This window comes from Sorex fumeus, unplaced genomic scaffold (genome assembly GCF_029834395.1).
Source record: "Sorex fumeus unplaced genomic scaffold, SorFum_2.1 ptg000058l, whole genome shotgun sequence".
Classification (NCBI taxonomy): Eukaryota; Metazoa; Chordata; class Mammalia; order Eulipotyphla; family Soricidae; genus Sorex; species Sorex fumeus.
This window is the reverse complement of record NW_026606115.1, coordinates 3404272-3421090: the sequence shown is the minus strand read 5'-3', so window position 1 is coordinate 3421090 and position 16819 is coordinate 3404272. Positions and strand designations below refer to the sequence as shown.

The 16819-nt window shown below is 45.4% G+C and overlaps 1 non-coding gene across 1 annotated transcript; it reads right to left on the bottom strand.

The window, feature by feature from the left end:
• Positions 1 to 16102: 16102 nt before the first annotated feature.
• LOC130034346 (U6 spliceosomal RNA) lies at positions 16103 to 16209 on the bottom strand. The gene has a single exon (XR_008794111.1). It is a non-coding gene; the product is annotated as a U6 spliceosomal RNA (small nuclear RNA).
• Between the last annotated feature and the right edge of the window lie 610 nt (positions 16210 to 16819).

Sequence of the window (16819 nt, the reverse complement as noted above, 5' to 3'; positions counted from 1 at the left end):
GTTGGTACCAATTTAGACAAGTCAATCTATTCTTTGTTTCACACTCTCTCAGCCTTAACTACATGGCCTTTAAACGCTGGAATGCTGCTTCTTACAGTTTTTATACATATATGAGATCCACATTAAGAAACTGTGGCTTAACAAAAAGAAAATGAATGTAGGGGTCCTCTCAATGGAGGAGGTAAAAACAAGATAACGTCTCCTAGTTTCCAGTCGATGTGTTTAGTAACCAGCCTACGCTAACTTGAGTGACGATCGGATCAAAGAGTCCTCTGAGCAATGAAAGTATCTCATTTTGCAGATGGAGACATGGAGTCAGAAATCAAAAGTCCCACTTATTCTCTCTCCCGGGGCCTGCTCAGCAGAGAAGGGGAGACTCCGATTCAGAGCCACGTGCGTGGATTACATACACACACAAACATAACCATTTAAGCGGCTGTGGTTCTTGGACTAAAGTTCTAGAAACCTAGAAAGAAACTTTTCAGTCCCTTAGCAGTTAGTTGGGATCGTTCCTATCACTTTTCGGCAACCAGTAGCCTGCGGGCTTCCAAGAAAGTCATCAAGTCAAGTGTGATCAAACCAAAGCCAAGACATTTACAGAGGAAGCTCTTCTGAGTGGAGTCAGGAGCTTCGAGGAAGAGTTTTGTCCATACAGCCAGTGAGAAGAATCTGGGGGACGGATGGGTCAGGAAGCACAAAGCAGAAAACTGTTCGAAGGCGAAGGGGACGGTGAAGCTGAGGCGGAGAGGGGGGACACCGGGGCGTCAGCACAGAGCCAGCGACAGCGAAGCGCAGGCGAGAAGATCTGGGAGGGATAACAAAGAGGTAAAAGGAAAACTGGGTGCTGAGGTCTTAAAAGAACCCAGGCGTCCGGGGCGAGCTGCTAGTCCAGAAGGTGGGGATGGGAAGGAGCGGGGATGAGGGCGCGCCCCGGCATGGGGGAGAGAAATCGAAAGGGCAAGGGGGAGCAGGGAGTGGGGGTAAAGAACGAAAGTGGCTCCCGGAGGTCTGTCTGAGTCGTTGGCAGTTCGCGGGGTCCCGTGAAGCGGGCGGGTGTGTGTGGGGGGGGGGGGGGGGGGGAGGCGACTGCTGTTGCCCCGGCGACTTGGGGACCGTACCTCACCTTGTCGGCCGCGTCCCGGCGTCCAGTCGCCCGTCCGCCGGCTGCCGCGCGCGAGGGTCAGAGAGCAAGTGGCTGGGTGCCTCCGGGGCTCCCCTCCTGCCGCAAGCCGCCTCTCCCCACCGCGCCCCGTGCTCGCCCGGGTTGCTTCGCCTTATCCCTTGCCGCCGACGCCGCTCCGGGTCTTGGCCGCTGTGCGGGCTGCGGCCGCGGCGCGGGAGCCTCCGCCTGACCTCCCGGGGGTGGGGGCCGCGGGCGGGGGCGGGGGCAACATGGCGGCGGGGGCGGCCCCGCGGCGCCTGCGCGCGGGGCGGGGGCAGCCGGAGGGTCCCGCACCGTTGCGCCGCCGCGGCCCGGGGACACCACGGCTCCCCCCGCGGCTGGGCAGCGCGGGCTGGGGCACGCACGGTCCCCAGCTGGCCTGCGGGCGGGAGAGGCGCCAACTCTCAGGGGTCCGGGGACGGGGACGGCGGGGCGACCGGCGGGGTCTGTGTCTCCGGGGAGGCCGGGCCGCGCCTCCGGCCAGCTGTGGCCTCGCTTCCTCGGAGGGGGCGGCGCCCCGCGCTCCGGACGGGACCCGGACCGGGTGCGACGCGCGCCTCCCGGGCAGCCTGACCCGGGGCTCCCGTGTGACAGCTCACCACTTTTTTTGGGGGGGGGGCGTTGAACGCCGCTTCTGTCCCCCTCCTTACAGGAGCACACGGGGTTGGGAATGAAGGACAAGTCCAGCCGCTGAACTTGTACCCGTTTCGACTGGGAACCCAGGGCCAATCTGTTTAAGACAACTTTTAGGGCTACTCCAGGAGGGACAAGTTGTTGTGATCTCTTTGCAAGTGACAAGCCCGTGTGAGAGTCAAACAAGTTGCCCGGGGTTTCGCCGTAAGAGCAGGCTAGAGCAGGGACCCAGAGTCCTGGGGTCCTCGTGACTCATGTATTCAACTACTCCACCGACAGCTCCCAACTCCCGTGGACCCGCTACTTCAGTCGGAATCTTGACTCCCCATACACAGTGTCGTCAGCCTAGCCCCCAACAGAAACGCCAGTCAGCCCTCGTTCTGCCTTTGCAGGTCTTCTATTCGTTCTTCTACCTTCTGGACAGTTACAGTGTAGGGCCAACTTCTGGCACCTCTTCCTTTACTGTTTCTGCTTAGAATTCCATCTCTCTCTTCGGAAAATTTGAGGGAACTTAGTGTTGGGAAACAGTTTTATCATTGTTGAATGGCTAGTTGGTTGATTTGCTGTTGTCCTGTGGTGAACGTAAAAACGGCAGCTCTGTTCTTTTCCCTACTGTGTATCCCATTAAACTGATGGGGAAATCAGAGATCCCAACCCTGCTGACTTGGTATTTCATATCTCTACCCTAACATTGCACTAGAGGGTTTTAGATAACTATATAAAAATCACTTGCTGAAATATTTGCCAGAACTAAAGATGTTTCCACATTGCTCGATTTTATCAAACTGGTGAAACATAAGAGAACTCCAAATGTGTATGAATTTGCATTATTATCCTTTACCTGTGTTCAACCCAGTTTATATTTGGCACTAGGGATGCATTCACTGACTCCCTATTATGACCCTTTAGTATACTGTGAACCAAATATTAGAAAGTACCTTTCACAGACGTTTAAAATCTCATTGAGAAGCTAGTTTTAAAACAATGTATTTTAGCCTATAGGAAAACTCTGTGAAGAAGGTTAAAAATAAATAAGTGTAAACTAAGTTGAAATTTAACCAAGTCACTACATTATCCTGACTACAAAAGGTGGGGGACTGTCAAAAAAGATCCTTTCACATTAAGTTCTTCTGGGATAAACAGGAGTGATCCAGCAGCCATTATTCACACAATAAGGAATCCTTCAGGATACATAGCAAAGATTTGGGCATTTGAATAAGCTAGACATAAGATATTATTCGCCAACTATAAGACCAAGATGACTGCCCTCCGACGTCCTGATGGATCCATCACATCCTCCAGAACGGCAATGGAGAAGATTATCCATGACTTCTACTCAAATCTCTTCGATAGCCATGTCCACTTGCCGACATACCAAATTCCACAGGATGGGTATGTCGTTCCTAACGTTCTCCCTTCCGAAATCCGACACGCCATTTCGTTGGTAAAGAAGCAAACAGCACCCGGCCCAGACAAGGTCAGACCTGAACACCTGAAGAACCTGCCGTCAGTACTCATCAATACACTGGCTCGGCTCTTCACTCGCTACCTGTCTGAATGCAAGGTTCCGTCCCAATGGAAAACCAGCAGGACCGTACTACTGTTCAAGAAGGGAGACATCCATGACATTGGCAACTATCGCCCGATCTGCTTATTGTCTGTCATCTACAAGTTGTTCACTCGAGTCATCCTGAATAGGATTGGCAGAACACTAGATGAAGGACAACCATGCGAGCAAGCCGGGTTCCGCAAAGGATTCAGCACCATCGACCATATCCACACGGTAACCAAGCTCATTGAGGTTTCTCGGGAGTTCAAGATGCCGCTCTGCTTAACGTTCATTGATTTAAAGAAGGCCTTTGATTCTGTTGAGACGGAAGCGGTCATTGAAGCCCTAGCCAATCAGGGCATTCAAGCCCAATACATCAGGATCCTCCGTGAGCTGTATTGCGGATTCACTACCAGGATCTCACCATTCTACAAAGAAGTGATCGTTGATGTCAAGAGAGGGGTGCGGCAGGGTGATACCATTTCACCGAAACTCTTCAGTGCCACCCTCGAGAACATCATGCGACGACTGGAATGGGAAGGAATGGGAGTGAAGATAGATGGTCGGCAACTACACCACCTCCGCTTTGCTGATGACATTGTTTTAATAACACCAAACATAAGCCAAGCGGCACAAATGCTGGCCGACTTTGACCGTGAGTGTGGAAAGGTAGGACTACAGCTGAATCTTACGAAGACAATGTTTATGAGAAACAGCCTTGTTCCTGACGCCCCATTTGCTCTCAATGGAACGACCATCTCCGAATGCAACAGCTATGTGTACCTAGGTCGAGAGGTCAACATGAGAAATGACCTGGCACCCGAGCTGCGCAGGAGGAAGAGAGCGGCTTGGAACGCCTTCAAGAACGTCGAAGAAATAGCTAAGAGGACGAAGAACCTCCGGCTCCGGGCACATCTCTTTGATTCCACTGTTCTTCCTGCATTAACATATGCCTCAGAGACCTGGGCCCTACGCAAACAAGATGAGAACGCCATTCAGGTCTCCCAAAGAAGAATAGAAAGAGCTATGCTTGGAATATCACGTTTCACTCAAATGAGAGAAAGAATCCGGAGTTCTGACATCCGTTGACGATCAAGAATCAGGGACGCTGTCTCATATGCCAAGGTGTCGAAAATCGGATGGGCTGGTCACGTAATGAGATTTAAAGACGACCATTGGACTAGAGCTGTTACTGATTGGATTCCACGGGATGTCAAGAGACCGCGTGGCCGCCCACCTACCAGATGGTCAGACTTCTTTGTCAAGATCATGAACGATCGGTTTGAGGCCCTCCATGTTCCCGAAGCGAAGAGATGCCATTGGGCTACACTAGCACGCGACAGGGACAAATGGAGACGTTACTGGCGCCCGCTCGAGCAAATCGACGACTAACGGGAAGTTAAGTGATTAAGTGAAGATATTATTGGGAGATAATTTGGGCCACATCTCCTGTACTTCTGGTGGTACTTGGGGAAGGGTGAGAACCATAAGCAGTGCAGAAACTGAACTGGAATCAAACCAAAGTCAGCAATGTGCAAAGCAAAATACCATACCCCTATACTATCTCCCCAGCCCCGATATATTATTGATATATGTATTCACTAAGAAGTGATGCCGCCCTGTTTAACGTTCATTGATTTAAAGAAGACCTTTGATTCTGTTGAGACGGAAGCGATCATTGAAGCCCTAGCCAATCAGGGCATTCAAGCCCAATACATCAGGATCCCCCGTGAGCTGTATTGCGGATTCACTACCAGGATCTCACCATTCTACAAAGAAGTGATCGTTGATGTCAAGAGAGGGGTGCGGCAGGGTGATACCATTTCACCGAAACTCTTCAGTGCCACCCTCGAGAACATCATGTGACGACTGGAATGGGAAGGAATGGGAGTAAAGATAGATGGTCGGCAACTACACCACCTCTGCTTTGCTGATGACATTGTTTTAATAACACCAAACATCAGCCAAGCGGCACAAATGCTGGCCGACTTTGACCGTGAGTGTGGAAAGGTAGGACTACAGCTGAATCTTACGAAGACAATGTTTATGAGAAACAGCCTCGTTCCTGACGCCCCATTTGCTCTCAACGGAACGACCATCTCCGAATGCAACAGCTATGTGTACCTAGGTCGAGAGGTCAACATGACAAATGACCTGGCACCCGAGCTGCGCAGGAGGAAGAGAGCGGCTTGGAATGCCTTCAAGAACGTCGAAGCAATAGCTAAGAGGACGAAGAACCTCCGGCTCCGGGCACATCTCTTTGATTCCACTGTTCTTCCTGCATTAACTTATGCCTCAGAGACCTGGGGCCTGCGCAAACAAGATGAGAACGCTATTCAGGTCTCCCAAAGAAGAATAGAAAGAGCTATGCTTGGAATATCACGTTTCACTCAAATGAGAGAAAGAATCCGGAGTTCTGACATCCGTCGACGATCAAGAATCAGGGACGCTGTCTCATTTGCCAAGGTGTCGAAAATCAGATGGGCTGGTCACGTAATGAGATTTAAAGACGACCGCTGGACTAGAGCTGTTATACCGACTGGATTCCACGGGATGTCAAAAGACCGCATGGCCGCCCACCTACCAGATGGTCAGACTTCTTCGTCAAGATCATGAACGATCGGTTTGAGGCCCTTCATGTTCCCGGAGGGAACAGATACCATTGGGCTACACTAGCACGCGACAGGGACAAATGGAGACGTTACTGGCGTCCGCTCGAGCAAATCAAAGACTAACGGGAAGTTAAGTGATTAAGTGATAAGTGAAGAAGTGATGGCTATTTGGGTTAGAATACTTGGAATGCCTAGTTCCTATAGTGCTATAGTGGACATGCTATATATAGCATTATAGTTTCTATAATGCTATTGTGGACAGACACTAGACTTCGAGTCAGAAGAGTCTTATGTGTTATGTGACATTAAGTTGACCCTTTTAGCTCTTTAGGTGTGCTTCCTTATCTTAGAAGGCATAGTAATAATATTGACCACTCTACCACCTACCAGTGTTTTGAGTTGCAAATAAAACATAGCAATGAGAGTGCAGTATAAATGCATGAAACAAAAAAACACTGTCCTCCCGTTGTTCATCGATTTGCCCAGTAACGTCTCCATTTTGAGACTTGTTGTTACTGTGTTTGGCATATTGAATACGTCACGGGTAGCTTGCCAGGCGTTGTCGTGTGGATGAGATACTCTCAGTAGCTTGCTGGACTCTCTGAGAGGGGCGGAGGAATCGAACCTGACTAGGTCGGGCAGGCTGTGCACAAGGCAAACGCCCTACCGCTCTGCTATCCCTCCAGCCCCATAAATGCATAAATGTAAGACATTGTTTTTGTTAATATCTGACCCACTGACACTAGAAACTAGAGGTAAAGGGTTTTACATGTTAATCTGAAACCAAGAAACATCAAGAACTAGAAAACAGCATTTGGAATACAATACTGCAGTCAAATTATGAAGAATGGAGATATATAAGAGGTTCACAATACAAAAATAAGTCAAAAATATTAGTGATGAAACGAATACAGAAAATGACTGTTATGAGCTGAATCACAGCATTCTCCCCTCTAGACCCCCCTCTTCCCATCACCCGCACACAATTCAAATGTTGAAATCTTAACTCCCAGTAACTCAGAATACAATCTTATGTGGAGATAAATTCTTTATTTTTTCTTAAAAAAATGTCTTTGGACAGATCGCCCAGACCCCATGCCAGACTGTCTTCATGAGGGAACTTGGAGGTGTGTGGGATGAGTTTTCCTTCTCGCCCCAGAAGAACCCCAGGAGTCAAAAACCTTCAGAACCCAACCACACAGTCATGCTCAAGGCCACTCTTCACAGATTAGGATGAGCCTCACCTACGGGGTACCTGCAGAAAAACCCAGGTATGAGAGATCCGTGACTGAGATCTACAAGCTCGCTGAGAAGAGAACTGGGCCTCCTCCCCCAGTTCCCCAGTTTTTCAGTAGCTTGGCAGTCACACCCACAAACTGCCTCTAGCACCATATAATCTCATCAACGGCCAAGATCCAGAGACGATGAAATAAAGCTCCTGGAAGAGAACGACACAGAACGTCCTGGAGCGCATGGCCGCATTTGCTACAGTATGACCTCTTTTACTCTAGCCCACTGATGAATCAAAAGTAGCGCACATTGTTTGGGTTTAACATATGTTTGTAATCTCTTATGCAAGGGTTTAGATAGCTCCAGGATGAAATACAACAATCTTCACACACTTTCCTCTTATGGTGGTGGGAAGGTGCATGGTGGTGAGATTGGCATTTGAATATTATCTGTAATGAACTATTATGAACAACTTTATAAAAATAATATAAAATTCAAAAAGAAAAAAATAAACTCCTTTTCAAAAAAATTTTTTTGGGTTTGCAATAGTATTATGAATAGTTTCTCATGGATCTAATTCCAACAACTACCTATCACCAGTGTATCTGTCTCCTGCCTCCCAAGGAACCAAACCCCCTCCTTCTCACCCCTCCCAGTTCAATTATGTGGGTCAGTTCCCCAGTTCCTCATTATGTTGCCTTTGGATCTCTCTTCCTAATTTGCTGTGTATCTTTAATTCTTTAAAGAGGTGTTTAAATTAAAAAAAATCTCTAGGAAAAACTCTAACCTAACATGACTGGTGACTTTATAACAAGACATTACTATAGAAAAGACCATATGATGATCCAACAAGAAGATTACCATCTGTATTCCAAAGAAAGAACTTTCAAAAGAAATCAAACCTGCTGATACCTTGGACGTCCAGCCTCTAGAATTGTGAGAATATTAGTTTCTTTTTAATGTTGGGCAACCCATCCAGTCTATGGATAGTGTTACGGCAATTCTAACAAACTAATAGACTAGCAAACATTTCAAATTCCAACTGGAGTTTTCTGTTAGTTATTGTTAATTGGTAATGAAAAAATTGCCTCAAACATGACTTGGGTTTTTTTTTTATTGAGTCACCATGAGATACACAGTTGCAAAGCTGTTCGTAATCAGGTTTCAATCATACAATGTTCTAACACCCATCCTACACCAGTGTGCATTTCCCAACACCAGTGACTCAACTTTTCTGCTTGTCACCACCCTCCACCTCCCGCCGAGCCTGCCCCTATGGCCAGAACTTTTCTTCTCTATCACTTTCTCTATCTATCTCTCTCCTCTTTCTCTCCTTTTGGGCATTATGATTTGTAATACAGGTCTGAGAGGTTATCATGTTTGTCCCTATAACTACTTTCAGCACACAGTTCATATCCAGAGTCATAATTTCTAACTATCATTGCCATAGTGGCTCCTTATCCATCCCTCCTTCTCCCCCAGCACCTGAGGCAGGCTTCCAACTGTGGACCAATCCTCCTGGCCTTCGTTTATTCTGTCCTGTATTAGTCTCATACTATGTTTTTCAGCTGAAGAACTACACATCGGGACCCATGGCCTAGAATGAAACGAACAGGGTGAGAGACTGTCTGAGTTCATCTTGTCGACCAAGACCATCCATGGTAACTCACAATTCCAGAAGGCCAAATATAAATATTGGACATGGGAGTCTCCCAGTGGACGATTCCACAACGAAATTGACCACATCATATTCAATCGACAGTTTTGCCTGACCGATGTCGCTTTTGTCCCAAAATTCCAAACGGGATTGGACCATCTCCTTCGTGCAAAATTCTACTTCACAGAGTGGGGAGAAAGGGCTGCAAAGTTTAAGAAGAGAACTTCCAGAATGACCACCAACTGAGAGCTCTTTGGCACTATTGCTGCAACATGAGAAGATGCCGTCATTAACAACATTGCCGAGGAATACGATTGAATGGTTCAGCACTTCCACGATTGTGTGAAGAATGCCGAGAGAGATAGCCAGAAAAAGATGCTGTCTCGAAAACTCTCGAACTCATTCGTCAACGTGGTATGAAGCAAGCCTCAGGCAACCACAAGCGAAGATCCGAGCTCGTAAAGCAGTGCAGAGAAGCAACAAAGGAAGACCTCAAAGAGAGAAGAGCAGCAGTGCTGGCAGATGCAGCAGAAACTGAGAAAAGCATTCGCAATGCCCTCCTGTCCTTTGGCAACTACAAGACCAAGATGATTGCCCTCAGACTTACGGATGGATCTATCACATCTTCAAGAACAATGGAAAAGATTATCCATGACTTCTACTCAGATCTCTTCAATACCCATGTCCACCTGCCCACATACCAAATTCCACAGGATGGATATGTCATTCCCAACGTTCTCCCTTCCAAAATCTGACACGCTATTTCATTGGTAAAGAAGCGAACAGCACCTGGCCCAGACAAGGTCCGACCCGAACACCTGAAGAACCTGCCATCAGTACTCATTAATACACTGGCTCGGCTCTTCACATGCTACCTGTCTGAATGCAAGGTTCCATCCCAGTGGAAAATTAGCAGGATTGTACTACTGTACAAGAAGGAAGACATCCACGACATCGGCAACTATCGCCCAATCTGCTTATTGTCTGTCATCTACAAGCTGTTCATTCGAGTTATCCTGAATAGGATTGGCAGAACACTAGATGAAGGACAACAATGCGAGCAAGCCGGGTTCTGAAAAAGATTCAGCACCATCGACCATATCCACATGATAACCAAGCTCATTGAGGTTTCTCGGGAGTTCAAGATGCCGCTCTGTCTAACGTTTATTGATTTAAAGAAGGCCTTTGATTTTGTTGAGACTGAAGCGGTCATCGAAGCCCTAGCCAAACAGGCCGTTCAGGATCCTCCATGAGCTGTATTGCGGATTCACTACCAGGATCTCACCATTCTACAAAGAAGTGATCATTGACATCAAGAGAGGGGTTCGCAGGGTGATACCATTTCACCAAAACTCTTCGTGCCACCCTCGAGAATGTCATGCGATGACTGGAATGGGAAGGAATGGGAGTGAAGATAGATGGTCCACAACTACACCACCTCTGCTTTGCTGATGACATCGTTCTAATAACACCAAACATTAGCCAAGTAGCTCAAATGCTGGCCGACATCGACTTTGAGTGTGGAAAGGTTGGACTACAGCTGAATCTCACCAAGACAATACTTATGAGAAACGGTCTCATTCCTGATGTTCCATTCACTCTCAAGGGAAAAAACATCTCTGAATGCAACATTTATATGTACCTAGGTCGAGAAGTCAACATGGCAAATGACCTGGTTCCTGAGTTGCGCAGAAGGAAGAGAGTGACTTGGAACGCCTTCAAGAGCATCAAAGAAATAGCTAAGAGGATGAAGAACCTCCAGCTCCTGGCACATCTCTGATTCCACTGTTCTTCCTGCATTAATGTATGCCTCAGAGACCTGGGCCCTATGAAAACAGAATAAGAATGCTATTCAGGTCTCCCAAAGAGGAATCGGAAGAGCTATGCTTTGAGTATCACGCTTCACTGAAATGAGAGAAAGAATCCGGAGTTCTGACCTCTGTTGTACGTCAAGAATCAGGGACACTGTCTCATTTACCAAGGCGTCGAAAATCAGATGGGCTGGACACGTAATGAGATTTGTAGACAACCGCTGGACTAGAGCCATTACTGACTGGATTCCACAGGACATCAAAAGATTGCGTGGCCGCCCACCTATGAGATGGTCAGACTTCTTCGTCAAGACCCTGAATGATAGGTTCAAGGCTGTTCCTGTTCCTAGAATGAGCAGACCCCATTGGGCTACACTAACATGGACAGGAACAAATGGAGATGTTACTGGCATCCACTCAAGCAAATCGATGTGTTATGTGTTATGGGATGTCAAGTGATCAAGTGATCAAGTGACTATGTTTTTTTTCTTAATTTTTATTAGTGAGACACCCTGAGGTACAGTTGTAGACTTACAAATTTTATGCTTGAGTTTCAATTATACAATGATCAAATACCCATCCCTCCACCAGTGACCATTTCCCACCACCACGGATCCCAGTATCCCTCCCACCCCCCATCTCCCTCATCCCAGCCTGCTATGTTTTTTTATGTCCCATAAATGAGTGCAGTCATTCTTTGCCTGTTCCTCTCCTTCTGATTTATTTCATTCAGCAAGATACTCTCCATATCCGTCCATTTAAAAGCGAATTTCATGATTTCATTTTTCCTAACAACTGCGTAGTTTTCCATTGTGTAGACCATGGTTTCTTTATCCAGTCATTTGTTCTCAGGCACTCGGGTTATTTCTATATTCTAGCTATTATGAATAGTGTTGCAATGAACACAGAAGTGCAGATAGCATTTCTGTGGGTTTTTTTTGTCCCTATGGTTTATTCACAGAAGTGGTATTGCTGGGTCATATGGAAGCCCAATTTCTAGTTTTTTTTTTTTTGAGAAATGCCCGTATTCAAACATGACTTGTTAGCCAGTCTAAAGCAACACACATTCATTATTGTCTCAAGTTTCATGGGTTAAGAGTCCAGGTATGAATGAGCTGGATGTACTTCTCAGGGTCTTACAAGACCAAAATTAGGGTGCTAGGAAGGTTTCATTTACTTATTAAATATGAGTTCTCTTCCAATATTATTCAAATTAGTGTTTGTATTTAGTTCTTCATGCTCCTAGAACTGAGATCTTCAACATCTACAGTCTCTAGAAACTGTCTCTCTCCCCAAGCAGTTTTAAACATGACTAATTGCTTCATCAAGGTGTGAAGGGAACTTCTCTCTACTCTAGATGAATCTGCAATTACATCTTCAAAATATTTTCACCGTTGTCATATAATGTTTATGACAATGTTTATGAGAAACAGCTTTGTTCCTGACGCCCCATTCACTCTCAACGGAACGACCATCTCCGAATGCAACAGCTATGTTTACCTAGGTCGAGAGGTCAACATGACAAATGACCTGGCACCCGAGCTGCGCAGGAGGAAGAGAGCGGCTTGGAATGCCTTCAAGAACGTCGAAGCAATAGCTAAGAGGACGAAGAACCTCCGGCTCCGGGCACATCTCTTTGATTCCACTGTTCTTCCTGCATTAACTTATGCCTCAGAGACCTGGGTGGGGCCTGCGCAAACAAGATGAGAACGCTATTCAGGTCTCCCAAAGAAGAATAGAAAGAGCTATGCTTGGAATATCACGTTTCACTCAAATGAGAGAAAGAATCCGGAGTTCTGACATCCGTCGACGATCAAGAATCAGGGACGCTGTCTCATTTGCCAAGGTGTCGAAAATCAGATGGGCTGGTCACGTAATGAGATTTAAAGACGACCGCTGTACTAGAGCTGTTATACCGACTGGATTCCACGGGATGTCAAAAGACCGCGTGGCCGCCCACCTACCAGATGGTCAGACTTCTTCGTCAAGATCATGAACGATCGGTTTGAGGCCCTTCATGTTCCCGGAGCGAACAGATGCCATTGGGCTACACTAGCACGCGACAGGGACAAATGGAGACGTTACTGGCGCCCGCTCGAGCAAATCGAAGACTAACAGGAAGTTAAGTGATTAAGTGTCATATAATATAATATAATGATAATCATCAGAGTAATCAACCAGCATAGTCACAGATCTCAGCCTACATTTCAGGGGAGGGTAATATAGAGAACATTTTTATCAGAGGAGGGCAAGGAACATGGAGGTTATCTTAGAATTTTGCCTACCACGGACCCGAAAATTCTGTGTTTATTCTGGTAACCTTTTATTTTTATTTATTTTTTATTAAATCACCGTGAGATACAGTTACAAAGCTTTCATGTTTGAGTTTCAGTAATACAATGATCGAACATCCATCCCTCCACCAGTGTACATTTTCCACCACCAATGTTAAAACATTTATTGAATGGAAATAAATAGATACTTGAAACGTGAGGGAAACTAGTATATACTGATCTTCTTGGTCACTTACAGAATTATTAATAGGTAAACTATTTTAACATCAAGAAGTGGCCAAAATCGAATTTGAAGAATCAGAGGGAAGAAAGTATATGAAAGATATGTATAGGGTTTTTTGTTTGTTTGTTTTTGGGCCACACATGGTGATGCTCAGGGGTTACTTCTGGCTTTTCAGTCCATAATTACCCCTGGTAGGTTTGGAGGGTCATATGGGATGCCAAGGTCGAACCCAGGTTGATTGTTGCATGCAAAGGCATATGTCCTACCCACTGTAATATCTCTCTGGCTCCCATTTATAGGTTTTCTTTCTTTTTTAATTGAATAATCATGAGATAGAGTTACAAAGCTGTTCATGGTCAGGTTTCAGTCATACAGTGTTTCAACACGCAACTATCCACCAGTGTACATTTCCCACCACCAATGTTCCCAGTTTCCCTCCCACCACCTTCCCCCCCCCCACCATCCAGCCTGTCTCTTTGGCAGGCACTTCATTCTCTCTCTCTTTCTCTCTCCCTCGCTCTTTCACTCTCTTCCTTTTGGGGGGCATTATGGTTTGCAATACAGCCTCCATATCATTGAGTGTAATCCCTGGAAGTTTAGTTTATGTTCCCTGGCACCATGATGAAAGTGAACCCTGATGCACTACAACCAAATGTATGAGAATCATAGCCAAATGTGTGAACACCACAATTAAATATGGTATCCCCAGTGACCACCACAATCATATGTGGAATACCCAGACACCACAATAAATGCAATATCAGTGCTAACAACAAATTAATAAACACACTTACAGGTGCTTGAATTTGGTGTTTGGAGTTAAAATTAAACTGGTTACTCTAGGTGCACAGAATTCTAAAAGTAAAACAACTGAATGGACAACCCTCTCTATCTAGATGCTTTAATCTACATATGGACCCTGCCATGAATTGTACAGCAGCAGACAATATCATTACTTAAATATCATAATCACTTACCTATGTTTTAACACATTAATATCCCTTAAAACTTAATACTTGCCCCTTACTTTGGTTGCTGTTGTACTGGGAATTATAATTTTTTGTAGTGCTAGGAATTGAACACATATGTAAGGCATATGCTTTTCCAATGAACTACATCCCCAGTTCTCTGAACTTGCCTTTTCTAAATTATCTAGCTGAAAGTCTCTATTTCATCCTTTCATTCAGACCAAAAATTATCATGGGGTCCAGAGACATAGTACAGAGTGTAGAGTGCTTGCCTTTCACGCGGCTGTTTCTGCTTCAATCCCTATACTGCATATGGTCTCCTGAGTACTGTCTCCTTAACTACAGAGTCAAAAGTGAGTTTCAAGCACTGCCAGGTTTGGCCCCCAAACAGGAGAAAAACCATATAGTTGAAGGCGCTTAAATTGGAAAAATTTTGGTAAATTTTAAGAGTGAACAGCAACTAAGGAGAAGATTATGGGAAAGAAGAAAAATTGGAGATTCTAAGACTAGATCCTGCAGGATATTACAGACTATGGTAAAATATTTGATACTTACTTAAGTATGAGGAATACTTTGGTTAGTTTTCACTATGAAAATTCCAAGAGGTGATGTAGATTTTAGAAGCACCAACGATTCTTTTAATTGGAATACAATATTAAAATCAGTAATAATGGTAAGAAAGTAGTAAGCAGGCACATAAGCTGCCCAATCCCTTGTGCTGCTTGTGCCCATGTGGCTGAGCACATGTGTCACCTGAGCATATGTGTTGCCCACATCTTCCCTCTTGAGATGTGTACTTTTATGCTTCCCTATATAACACTAAAATGTATGTGTGGGGAGGGTTCTCTAGCCTTTGGAGAAGCCCACATTCTTTCTTGAGCACGTTTCTCTCTCTCTCTCTCTCTCTCTCTCTCTCTCTCTCACTCACTCACTCACTTTCTGACTCTGTTTCTCATTCTTTCTCTCACTCCTTCTTCCCGAAGACCTCCAAATAAAATATGTTTTTACTTAAAAAAGTAGTAAGCAGACAAGAGTTGTGGAATCTTAGAAGAGGATTCTGGCAGTAGAAAAGAAAAAATAAAGACAGATGGGTTAGAGATCTATTGAGAAGGCTGATCTAGAAATTAGGAAGATCCATTCAAGTACATAAATGTCAATGTCATTTGCTAAGCTGGAGATACCAGAGCAACTGGATTTTGAAGAAGTTTTTCTTATGTAGGAGTACTGCTATTTATTCAGTAACAGATTAGCTGATTGAATTGGGCATGAACTCCACCTTACTTTTTTTTCATAATTTTATTTATTTTTTTCTTCTTATATTTGTTTACTGAATCACTGTGAGAAAAGTTACTAAGCTTTCAGGTTTAAGTCTCGGTCATACAATGATCAAACACCTCTCCCTTTACCAGTACTCATTTTTCACCACTAAGAACCCCAATATACTCCCTCCCTCCCCTCCCAATGCCTGTTAGGCAGATGATTTCCACTTAACTCTTCTCTACATTGATTACATTCATTATTTCAACAAAAGATGCACCATTATTGTTTAGAATTTCCCCTCAACAATCAGAATTGCTGAAAAGGCATTGTGAAATACTTTGTTTTCTATAGCTGGTTATGAGAATCATATAATGTCACGCGGCCGCTATCGCGGCTGTGTGATTTTGGATTTCTGCAAAAAGCCAAATAATTACGAGATTGGTTTCTGTGTGTCTGGTGTTATGGCTGTGCTGGAGAGCCGCTCGTGGGGGCAACTCGTGACCTCAGTAGGGTGTGAAGGAAGAGCCGGTATCGCCCCCCGCCCCTTCCTATGAGACTGCAGTTGCCCATCACCGCTGGCTCATACCTGGCTTTCCAATAAGCTCTGAGGTGGTGGCCACCTTGCTGCCTGAGGGGTGTGGGGGGAAGGTGGAAGGGAGAAACACCCTTTCCCTCCCGGGGAGGCATGGTGCCATAGTTTAATAAAAATATGGAACGCTTCACAAATTTGCACGACATCCTTGCGCAGGGGCCATGCTAATCTTCTCTGTATCATTCCAATTTTAGTATATGTGCTGCCGAAGCGAGCACTGAAAAAGGTTTTTGATTTTAGGATTTATTGGGGGGAAGGAGCGTTATTTAAAGAGTTGATTTTAAACAAGTTACATACACATGTGAACAATTGAAAGGGAGAGATCAAGTAGGGCATCAGAGTGATCCCTGAAGTAGAGCCAGGAGTAAGTCCTGAGCACTATTGGGGGTGACTCAGAAAAAGAAAGAAAGAAAGAAGAAGAAGAAGAAGAAGAAGAAGAAGAAGAAGAAGAAGAAGAAGAAGAAGAAGAAAGGAAGGGAGAGAGGGACAGGGGAGGGAAGGAGGGAGGAAGGAAGGAAAGAAGGGAGGGAGAAGAAAGGGAGGAAGAAGAGAAAGAAAGACAGAAAGAAAGGAAGGAAGGAAGGAGGGAGGGAGGGAAGGAAGGAAGGAAGGAAGGAAGGAGAGAGAGGGAGAGAGAGGGAGAGGGAGAGGGAGAGAGAGGGAGGGGGAAAGGTAGGGAAGGGGAAAGGAAAGAAAAGAAAGATAGGACACAAAAGTGGTATATACTGTGTGATATCATTTTCAAAAAATTCTGGAAAGTGGCTATTGTGAAGAGTGCAGCGACAAACATAGAAGTACAGATGTCATTTCTATTTTTCTAATTTTTAT